Source organism: Buceros rhinoceros, unplaced genomic scaffold (genome assembly GCF_000710305.1).
Source record: "Buceros rhinoceros silvestris isolate BGI_N320 unplaced genomic scaffold, ASM71030v1 scaffold3406, whole genome shotgun sequence".
In the NCBI taxonomy this organism is placed as follows: Eukaryota; Metazoa; Chordata; class Aves; order Bucerotiformes; family Bucerotidae; genus Buceros; species Buceros rhinoceros.
Window position 1 is genome coordinate 43610 of NW_010417972.1, and position 10861 is coordinate 54470.

At 37.5% G+C, this 10861-nt stretch overlaps 1 protein-coding gene across 1 annotated transcript in view; it reads right to left on the reverse strand.

The window, feature by feature from the left end:
• The window catches only part of AUH (AU RNA binding protein/enoyl-CoA hydratase), a gene marked incomplete at its 5' end in the record, with an annotated part of 76716 nt that overhangs the window by 7257 nt on the left and 58598 nt on the right, over positions 1-10861 (reverse strand). The window lies entirely within an intron of this gene.

The window sequence follows — 10861 nt, forward strand, 5'->3', positions numbered from 1 at the left end:
TTTCTATTACTGCTTTTACCAGGAAATGTTGAAAACAAAATTTAATTGAGCAACAATATTTCATAACTTTGACCAAACAATGGATATGTTTAAGCATGAAATAGTGTTTATAGATGAAAAAAAGTGTTCTTGCCAGTGTCTTACACAACAATGACTGAAGAGAAAAAAAAAAGACTATAAGTCTGGCTGCCATTAAGCAAAAGAGCAGAAGAGCAAAGCCATTAAGCAGAGGAGTATACTCTTTAATTAATATTCACAGAACAGAAGCCAACAGCTCAGTGTATCAGTCATACATATTCAGTAGTAGGAATAAGATATACACATACACAAAAGCAGTGAGACCAAATTAATCAAATGCAAACAACACACCAGAAATGTGTCCAACACACCAAAGTTACATCCATTTATGAAGACAGAGAGTATGCTGGAGATAGATGTTCTGTGTTGGTAATACAGAAAGAACACAAAATGCCTGCCAACTACAATCAGAGCTAAAGGAAGTAACACCCAGTCTTCAAAGTCATTACTTACCAAGGCATTTCATCTAAATGTGGAGCAGAATTTGACGGAAGAATAGTTGTTTCATCTTCGCAAACTTAATGACATTTTATTTCAAGGGCTATGATCTGGTATTACTCACTGTGTTGATAAGAGTATTTGACATACAGTTCCAATGTAAATGTGTTCTTATCTGAGATGGTATATATTCAATGTTATAATAATTGTAAACAGTAGTTTTAGACACTCCAGTTCATGTGAAAAGCAGTAAATACAAGACTGTACTCTAAGCTCTGGTACAAAAACTGTTAAGCAGTATTTTTTTTTCTTTAACAGATAGTTCATTTTGTATGAATATTTATTTACTGTCAGTAATTCATCAATTACAAAATATGTACACAACTGGTTTGGATTAAAGGAATTACGTGATAAATTCCCAAGAGTATATCCAACAAGATGAAGCAACTAACTTACTGGAAATAGATTCATCATTTTGGCAAAGAATATCTACAGTCAGTAGTTTCTCACAGCTGAGGGCTCTGTCAAAACACATTGGAAAAAATCCTTTTCTGACAAAAAATCCAAACTCTAATTCAGTAATAATCCTGTTTATTAAGACAAGTAAAAATGAGTCTTTCTATTCCACCTTTTCTATCATGAGCTTTGTTTGATTTGCATTAGATTGATTTAACACACACGTTTCTAGGGTTTTTTTTTTTAAAGACTACTGTGCATTTCTAATGTTTTATTAATAATCAATGGTGAAACCAAGGTCTGTCAGCCACGAGCTTTCTAATTATTCAAGTCAGGCAAGAAATGACTCAAATACATCCTTGCGATACTTCTGCAGAAAGCTGTCAGGAGTAGATTTTTCTCTTTTTCATTGAAACTCATAGAAATACGGAATGTAGAAACCTGTTGTTCATAACACCAAATCCTTAACAATATAAGCCCACAAATAAACTAACATGAATAAAATTATTTTCATGTAATATTTTTCAGTCATGTGAGTTATGTTTTAGAAGTCTGTGTTAAAAACATATTTTCCACTTTTAAAGTACTTGCCATCCATTAGTAAGCTAAGCAATTTTCAAAATACTAAACACTCTAAAAACACTCTACCAAGACAGTTTTTAACACCAAGATTCCAAGAGATAATTTCCCAGATTAGGTCTTGATCCTGCAAAGTTGTACATGTTTTAGCTAACTTAAATCCAAGTATACATCTCGGGCACTGACGTCCTAAATCCCTTCTCTGAAGAAAGTATCAAGAGCCCTTCAGCGGCACAAACTGGGTAGCTAACAACCAAGAACAGCTTAAACAGCGAAAGACATCGACAAAGATGCACGTGACAGGCTGAGAAAATGGGATGGAGAGGAAAAGAAACAAAACATTATCTCCAACAGGGAAAAAAGCTCCGAACTAATGAAGAACAGGTGGTAGGGAAGGCTGCTTTCATGTCCGGCCTTCTAAGTCGTTGTTTGGAAGAAGACTGGAGACCTGAGCAAAGCTAAGACAGTGGCCTGAGGCTGAGCTAGAAGTTGCCCCAGGATCCATGATGATCAAGAAGTTGTTAGAGTGAGATTTTATAGCAGGTTGCCAAAAGTGCTCATGGAAGCCTGGCTTGCCAGTCAAGCCGAAGGAAGCCCTGCAGGAACATTAGACGCAGCCCTACCTGAGGTCAAAGAAGCAGGGTAACCTGCTACCTATGCCAGCCTCCAAACCCCAGCTCCAAAACTGCCAACTTAACTTGCAAATCAGTCCTTAATTTTCACAATCTGTTTTACTCATCTGCATCCGTGGATCAGTTTATTTAAAAACCTATCTGAAGAATGCCTAGAATATACCAAACCACCATCCGTGGGTGGCTTGAAGGTGGCAACTTGAATCAGAAGAACTTAGTACTTGGCTTGAAGATGTACGAGCACTTAGGAATTCACTAGCAGTTAAATAATCACAGCTTTTGTACAGAAAGATTAAATCGTCAGGTAATTTAGAAAAACTAATTTATTTTCAAAATAAGTAATCTTCTCATAGATTGAGAAAGACAGATGATGGTTTCCCAGCAGACAGCTGCATACGTGAAATGAATGGAATTAAAAAAATGCATCTGGAACGTCCTTTTTATAAAATGGACTCCACTTCAAAGGGGATTCTGCATCTGGAGTAAGGAGCTTACTCCCCATTTCCCTTAGAAGCATGGTACAACCAGCTGCGTGGACTCCACTGTCAGACAAAACAACAATCCGCTTGACAAGCCCAGATCTGCATTACCACCTGTGGACCACCAGGACTCGCAGTATTGGCAATGCACACACTGACAATCTGCCTTATTTTTTTAAAAACTGAAATTATTTAAGAAAGAAAAGAGAAATGCCTATGGCTGTTAACCTACTTAAGAAATGTAAACAAACGTAGCAGTAATGTATTAAACAAATGCAACAAGCATTACCACACATAGATATTTGGCAAGACCACATGTCTTCCTACTACTCCAGACAGGAGCTTGTCTTATTGTTGTTTGGGAATGCAATGACAGAAAGTGAACTTAAATGAAATTTAAAAGTACATACGCATTAAAACGTAACTCATCGTGCTGCAGATAGAAATTAATGGCTCAAGAGAAGGCATCTTCCAGTTTCAAAATTACACCCACGCATTTATGAAGTCATTACTCAGCTGTAACAACAGGTAGGAGGTTTAGACTAGTGCTGCTCTGTATGATCATACTTCACAAATCATGTAGGCTTTATGAGTAATATTAGGTAAAAATTTTCATTAACTTGTATTTTAAATAAATAATTTTATAGTCAATCTTCTTACAGTTTTCGATTGGCTATGACAGCTATAATTTGACTTAGGTGAAAAACACGACAAAAAAAGAGACGTGAAAAAAACTATCGCCATTACTTAGGGCAATTGAAATACAGCAAAATTAATTATCACAGTAATGTCCTATTTTTATTTACATTTTGAATAAGATCCCAAACTGGGGCATTTACTTTTGCTTTTAATGTACAGAATTGAAATAAAAAAACAGCAAGCAAAGCAAAAACCAGGCTATTAAATCTGAAGTCTTCACTGTGTATGAGCAACCGACTCCAATGTTTTCCTCACTTCAGTGCTCCCTATCTGGAAATCTACCATTTTATTCTTCCACACAGCAAAGAAATCCATCATTCTGCTAAGCCCCCAAACCAATTCCTATTGCTAACCCTATTCTTTCTCCATCCTGACTACTATCAAATTAATCTGCTTTCAACTGTTCCAAAGTAATGGGGTTTTAAGAATTTACCTCTGAAATTATTCATCCTTGAAATTCTCTGACCTGCGCACTAAAGAAAGGAGAATCCGTGGCTAACAGAACAGGAGTCCAGGGAAAACAGCAAAGCCAACAAGATTATAGGAGGACACAACCCTGCCCAGTTCAGTAGTCAAATTTGAAGAAGACAGAGTGCTTTCTCTACTGACAAATATATGTAAAATGAACTCGTACATATGAAGCTTATTTTTCACCTTGAGAAGTATGTCCACGTAGAGGAGGCAGCCATTCAATAAAGCCTCACTGTGCCTCGTCTAGTATCCAGGCTACTAACATAATGTCTGTAATACCTCAGAGTGCCCTGAAAACACAGACTCTACCAAAGAACTGGCCAAATCATTCAAAGCTGGCACTCACTGATCTAATGATCAGCAATGCAAAAGCAAACTGTTCGGTAAATCACAACTTAACTCTGAGGTATCAAGACTGACACTTAGAAATACTGCTAAATTTTTCAGCTTGATCTGTTAGATTTTGTAGTGCTACCTAGGAGTATCAGAATGGCATTCTGTTCTTTTTATTTCCCAGACTGATTCTTCCATTTGTTATTTTACAGTAATAGTTGATATGTGAAGAAATAATCACTGCTGTTATTAAAAATTCTGTAAGTCACATGAATAATCGTAATGTGTCTGTCAATTTGTATTCTGAACGTTACGCTACTTGCTATTCTTTGTAAGTATATTAACTATCTGCAAGAATATTTCAAAGTTATACCAGAAATTAACAATTAAAATAAATTCATCACAAGTGTAAATATGAACATGCATTCAGTATATGTTATAGGATATTCTCCATGTGCTAATTTTTGACCACATGGAGATGTGCATGCTTAGCTTGAAACAGTGAAAGACTTGGTTTTTTCCAGAGATACAAGCAGCCTCAGTGACTTCAGCTTCAGCTTTACATGGTCAGTACCTCTAGACTGGTTATCAAAATAATACAATCAGTGAACTGACACCTAAAAAATTGCAGTGGTCTGAACGTACTAGGTTAGAAGTGGCCTGGGAGAGTCCCTACTTTTCCAAAGCCAGGATCATCCTTTACAGGCTCTACAGAAAGCTTCTTTGTTCACTACAGAAATAGGATTCAGTCACTACTCGGCTATCCTGAGAGGAGCAGATACCCTCCAGACTATACCAAAGACCAGGTATTCAAAGGCTGAAAGGTTACAAACTCAATATAAACTCAAGTAATTGGAAGTAGATCCAAATTGCTTGTTTATCCAGGTCCTGATCAAGAAATCACATCTCTTTACTAATTTTGACTGACCCTGGGTTCCATATGTTGCTGTTCCAGATCAGCTGAGAGAGGGTAGGTAGAAATAGCACATTGTTGGAGTTACACTACTATTAAAAGGCCAGACAACAGATGGTACATTTAAAACAGCTCTTCTTCCCTCACTGATAAATACTATGTCATTTAATTCACATTGTTAACATTTTGAGAACTGGAGTTTTAAAAGACATTACAGTCCAATTCATTAAAAATTTTCACTTTAATATGCATATAATTTTGCATAAAGATATATAACAATTTTGAATGTATAAAGGATAGATTTTTCTACTAGGACAGTTCCTGTGCAACAGTGGACCTTCCCCAGTAAGTGCAAACTGCTATTTTAACATTTTATCATTTGGGATTACTGAGATGTTTTTCCTTAGCAGAAATCTATAGCTCTTCCATTACCTTCTATACAATTTATAATTCCTCAAAAAAAACCCCCAAAAAACCAAAGACAGTAACTGTCAGGAAATCAACAAAGAAAGAGATTAAATAACTGATTATTCCCAGGCTGTAGCTGTCAGACTCTTACAACACTAAGAATTATATTAGGAAAACACCTTTACAATCTTCTCACCTGCTGCTGTGCCACAGTAGCACAGAAGTCACTGTTTATAGCAAGTAATGCAAAATAGCTGTATACAATAGTCAGTCTCACCTCATCACGCACAGATAAGAACCTTTACAGTTTTAATGATCGAAGAAATTGGATATTAATTTTATTTTCCTTATATCCTACATCCAAATTCCAGGAAGAGACATCTGGGACTATATATGCAGCAGGTAATGAAGAAATGAATTGACAGCAGCAGCAAGAGCTAGGATAGTTGCCAGAAACACTGTACTTATTAAAAAAAGTCTAAATATCTTAAAACTAATACAAGTCATTATAAATAGTTTATAACAAATGATAAGGATCAACAAGTTAGGGAGCACCATTCACTTCTTAGCAGCTGGCCTCATCCTGCTCTTCAGGCAGCACCATTCTGATGTGAGCAGACCCAGCTGCTGAATGCTTTGTGCTTCTAGGTGCAGCTACAGCTTGGTTGCTGCCCCTAGTTCTGGATCTCTGAAGGCACTCCTATGTACAGATCCTTTGATCCTTCTCTGGCAGCAATCCACCTGCTTGATTAAAGAGTCAGTGCTAGAGCTCTCCCAAATCCACAGCAGCTTAGTAACATTTTCCTGTAGCCTAGAGACTTCAAAAGCTCTGTTTCTTAAGTCCTTTAGAGAATACATGGCATATGAGCAAGAAACTAAAAAAAAAAAAAAAAAAAAAAGATTTCTTTAATAAAGGTCACTTTACCCTTGAAATCCAAAGAGAATCATGGAATCTTTAGAAAAAGAGTAGACATGCTGAGTGAAACCCCCTGTAGACCCTGTTTGCCTGCAAGGCTAGGAATTTGATGAGCAAGCATAAACCCACATCAGCTTCTTGGCCTTAGTTTCTTTTCTCTTTCTTTCTCAGAAAAAAGGTGGTATTTTTAACACAGAATTCCCATGTCTCTTTCATTTTAAGCTTGAGACATGTTTCACCCGAAGAACTGGCAGCCCTTTTCCCCAGTCAGCCTCAGCTGTAAGATTTATTATTCTTGCAAAAGGATCACTGAAACAGCTCAGAAACTGAATCACAGACTCACCAAATCACCTGGTTGGAAGAGACCTTTCAGATCATCAAGCCCAACTGTTCACGCTGCACCATCAGGGTCCCGAAACCACGTCCCTCAGCACCACAGCTACACATCCCTTAAACACCTCCAGGGATGGAGACTCCACCACCTCCCCGGGCAGCCTGTTGCAATGCTTCACAACCCTCTAAACAAGTGTTTCCTGATAGCTAACTTAGATCTCCCCTGGAGCAACTACAGGCCATTTCCTCTCATCTTGTCACTTGTCACGTGGGAGAAGAGACCAAACCTCACCTCGCTACAATCTCCTTTCAGGCAGTTGTAGAGAGCGATAAGGTCTCCCTTCAGCTTCCTTTTCTCCAGGCTGAACAACCCCAGTTCCCTCAGCCGCTCCTCGTAAGACTTGTGCTCTGGACCCTTCACCAGCTTGGTTGTCCTTCTCTGGACACGCTCCAGCACCTCAGTGTCCTTCTTGTAATGAGGGGCCCAAAAGTCAATACAGTACTCAAGGAGTGGCCTCACCAGTGAGTACAGAGGGACAATCACTTCCCTCCTCCTGCTGGCCACACTCTTGCTGCTATCACCCAAGCTGTTGGCCGTTGGCCTTCTTGGCCACCTGGGCACTCTGCTGGCTCATACTCAGCCAGCTGTCGACCAGTACCCCCAGGTCCTTTTCCGCTAGGCAGCTTCCCAGCCTCTCTTCCCCAAAATCCGTTATTACACCTCTGTTCTTACACCTATCCAAACTGGGCTGTATCTTACCATGCACATACAACTTAAAGCTACCCAGCAAGCTCTAGGTGGCCTGTGGAGATACCCAATGGAATATCAAAAGCATGAGAAGCTTGCAATGTCTTACCATGGTCCTTATGCTTTTTATGTTATAATACCTAAATATGACTTGAGATAGTCTACATTGCTACCTCAGTCTCTCTCATCTGCTTGTTCATGCATCTCCATTTCCTTGGGACGTTTTAGGAGACTAAAATAGCATTTCTGGTGAAATAGGATGTTGCATTTACTCTGAAAGACAACATTTTTGTCTTACCACTTGAGTTTGATTGGTAATTTAGTTCAGCCACTGACCTGAACCTTCCGATTTTTTATAGTCCTACCTAAACCTGAAAAGCCTTATTAAAGAAAACAATTTATCTTTCTTCTTCAGTCTGCTTTTACTCGTCAGGTACTATTTCATACCAGCAAGAATTTGTGGCAAAGAAGCCCTTTGTTGTTTCAACTGACAAAAACAAAAGATGATCAATAAAAATGACACTATTAATGTGATAGTTATCTTATATGCTCCTTGCACTGTACATGTGGCATATCCTTGAGGAGCAGCAATTGTAATTAATTTGCACTAATAATCCCCCAGCCCCAGCAGTAAGTACATCCCCTCCTTACTCCTTCATAATGGGACAATCTCCCCCTGCTAATTTGGGTAAATGCAGTCACGGTTCCCCACAATATTCTGTGTTAGATCTTTTCAGCTCCCTAAATATGAAAGCAATGGCGATTCCATGCAAATAGGCTGGACTGGAAAGAGACAACTACTTTGCCTCAAAGAATAAAGAAACATTTTCTGTGAGTATAAACTACATATAGCTGACGCTGAAGGCACATATAAAGGTATGGTGAGAAAGAAGTCTTTTAAGGAAAAAACCACTGGGAAATCAAGTATAGGGAGTAAGCCTGCAATTGCAGGGAGATGGAACAGATGACTGTAACTGGAAGCAGAGCTTCCAGTGACCCAGTGCAAAGCTCCTGAATTGCTTCTTTTTGTGGGAAAATCATCACTATTTCAATGACACAGGGCAAATTCGGGCTTGCTTTAGCTTGTTCTTTTCTAGAAACACCCAGAAAAAATGCCTATGACCGCCCAATACTGCCAAGCCAATAAACACATTTTATCATTCTGTGTAATCAAAAAAGCCAAGAAGCTTATTATGAAGACCTCATAGTGCCAAGCTAAAAGGAGAATTTCCCTCTATTCATAATGAACTAACAAACAGCCATTCTTTCTGGCAGGTATTAATGATATTAGCATACAGAGTTAAAAGCTCAAAATTAAATTAACTTAAACCTCTTTTAGTTTGGTCATTTAAATTTCAGTACTGTCATTCATATTTCTTGATGGCAAGATCCAAAATAATGTTAAAAAAACACATCAGGTTATGTCTCAGAGACTGAATTCTGTAATTTTTTTTTGCTTAAAGCACTCATGACTATGTCAAGTACAATGCACCTTATGTTCCTATTTTCTTTACAATTTCACAAAACTTCTACAGTTTACAGAAGTTCTGCAGTAAGAAGAAAAAAAACCCAGATTAACTCTGTCATCTGATTAACACTGGTTTCTCAGATCTGAAATTCATATTAAAACAAAAATATCATTAATGTAGAGTTATTAGGATAAAACTACAAAGGATTAATAGCTTTTGGGGCAATTTTCCCTTTTAGCTTGTCTCCAGTTGTGTCTGACAACAAGGGGAAAAGAAGTTATTCTTGGTCATAAACTAAAAATACATGATAAAAAATGGAGGTAAAGAAGGAAAAACAGGCATCTACTATTTCTGAAAATCAAAGATTTGTAATAGTTGCTTCAAGTAAATCTCCAGAGCCAGAGAAGTTCCATGCAACAATTAAGGAAACAGTACTTCATAAATCACTTTGTGCAACTTGTTTTGTGGTGAACTAACTTTTGCAGCTGTTCTTCTAAGGCAGACTACACAATTGCCATTTCATCTGTTGAATTTTCTGAGAAGAAAAATATCAGACATTGAGTGAATGCATTATGAGTTTAGAAGCTACTTTTCTTCCTTACATAATACAGTCACAAATGAACATGCAATGAAAATAATTAGACTCTGTACTGCTATTCAGTAATGACATATAGGTAAGCTATTCAATTAAAAACTGATTTACACTATTCATACTCGTATGAAAGACACATCTTTCATTTGCTTCACGTTTAATGTTGACCACAACTAGAAAGGATTTAGGTATTTGTACTAGCTTGGCCTGATACATAGATTCTACTTACTTCAAGGTCTTCAACCCTATGGCAGCTGAAAATAGGGCCACAGTAAATCAGAAAGCTGTGCTTTAATTTCACAGAGGTGTCGGATGTTTCATTCATCTTCTACACTATGGGTTAGTTGTGTTTTCCAAGAAACCCATCCATCAAACCCAATGCCATGATGGCAACCAAAGAGTATAATTCAAATATTAGGTTTGCCTTATACTCTAATGTATAAATGATCCATGACTGTATTCTACCTGAGTATACTAAATTCAGTTACTGAATCTCCGGAAGAAATAAGTTTTATTATCCTTTGGGCATAATCAATTGGGTTTGCCTATTCTTTTTAGTATAAACAAAAGACTAACATTTTTGATCTTCTGTACCTCAAAACCCTTGAGTAATTAAATTTAATTATTTAGTAGAAGCAAAAGCTACATCTAATATTTTTTATCTTCTATGCCTCAAAACTCTCAACCAATAATACAGCTAATCACAGAAAGTGTCCACTTGTAATATTCACAACTGAGTAGCTGGGGCACCATTGAGACCATTCCTTCTACCTGTTTCCTCACCCTTAGTAACAGGTCTTAGCCTCACAGCTTCCCACGTTAAAGACACGGATTGCTTTTGATCAGACGTTAACATTTTCAAACTCAAAACAACTGCTTTAGGAGCATGAAATAGGGTTAATATTTTCAGTTACCTCTAACAGATTACATGCATATCTGAGAACAAGGGAAACAGCAGAAACAGCAGAAACTGTTTTGCAGCTTCTGTGGTCATCGTTAGTCCAAGTCTGGTAACCACTATGTAACAGGCTTTTCTAACAGCGAGGAGTGGAACTGAAGATGATATGGAAGTTTCTAAATTTACAAACCTGATTACACCTTTGTAGATTTTCAAACTACACAGGAAAAGTATCTCAGAGTATCACAAGTAGACTAATGTGATTTTGTTTGAAAAATAAAAAAAGGGAAAGGTGGACATTAATATTTTTGTTAACCACTTGCATCTTCTGTAAAAATGAAGGACAATCAGCAAACAAAGGAAGCTACTGTTTGCTGGATTTTTATCTTGTTGATAAAACAAAGCTATCTACACTCTTT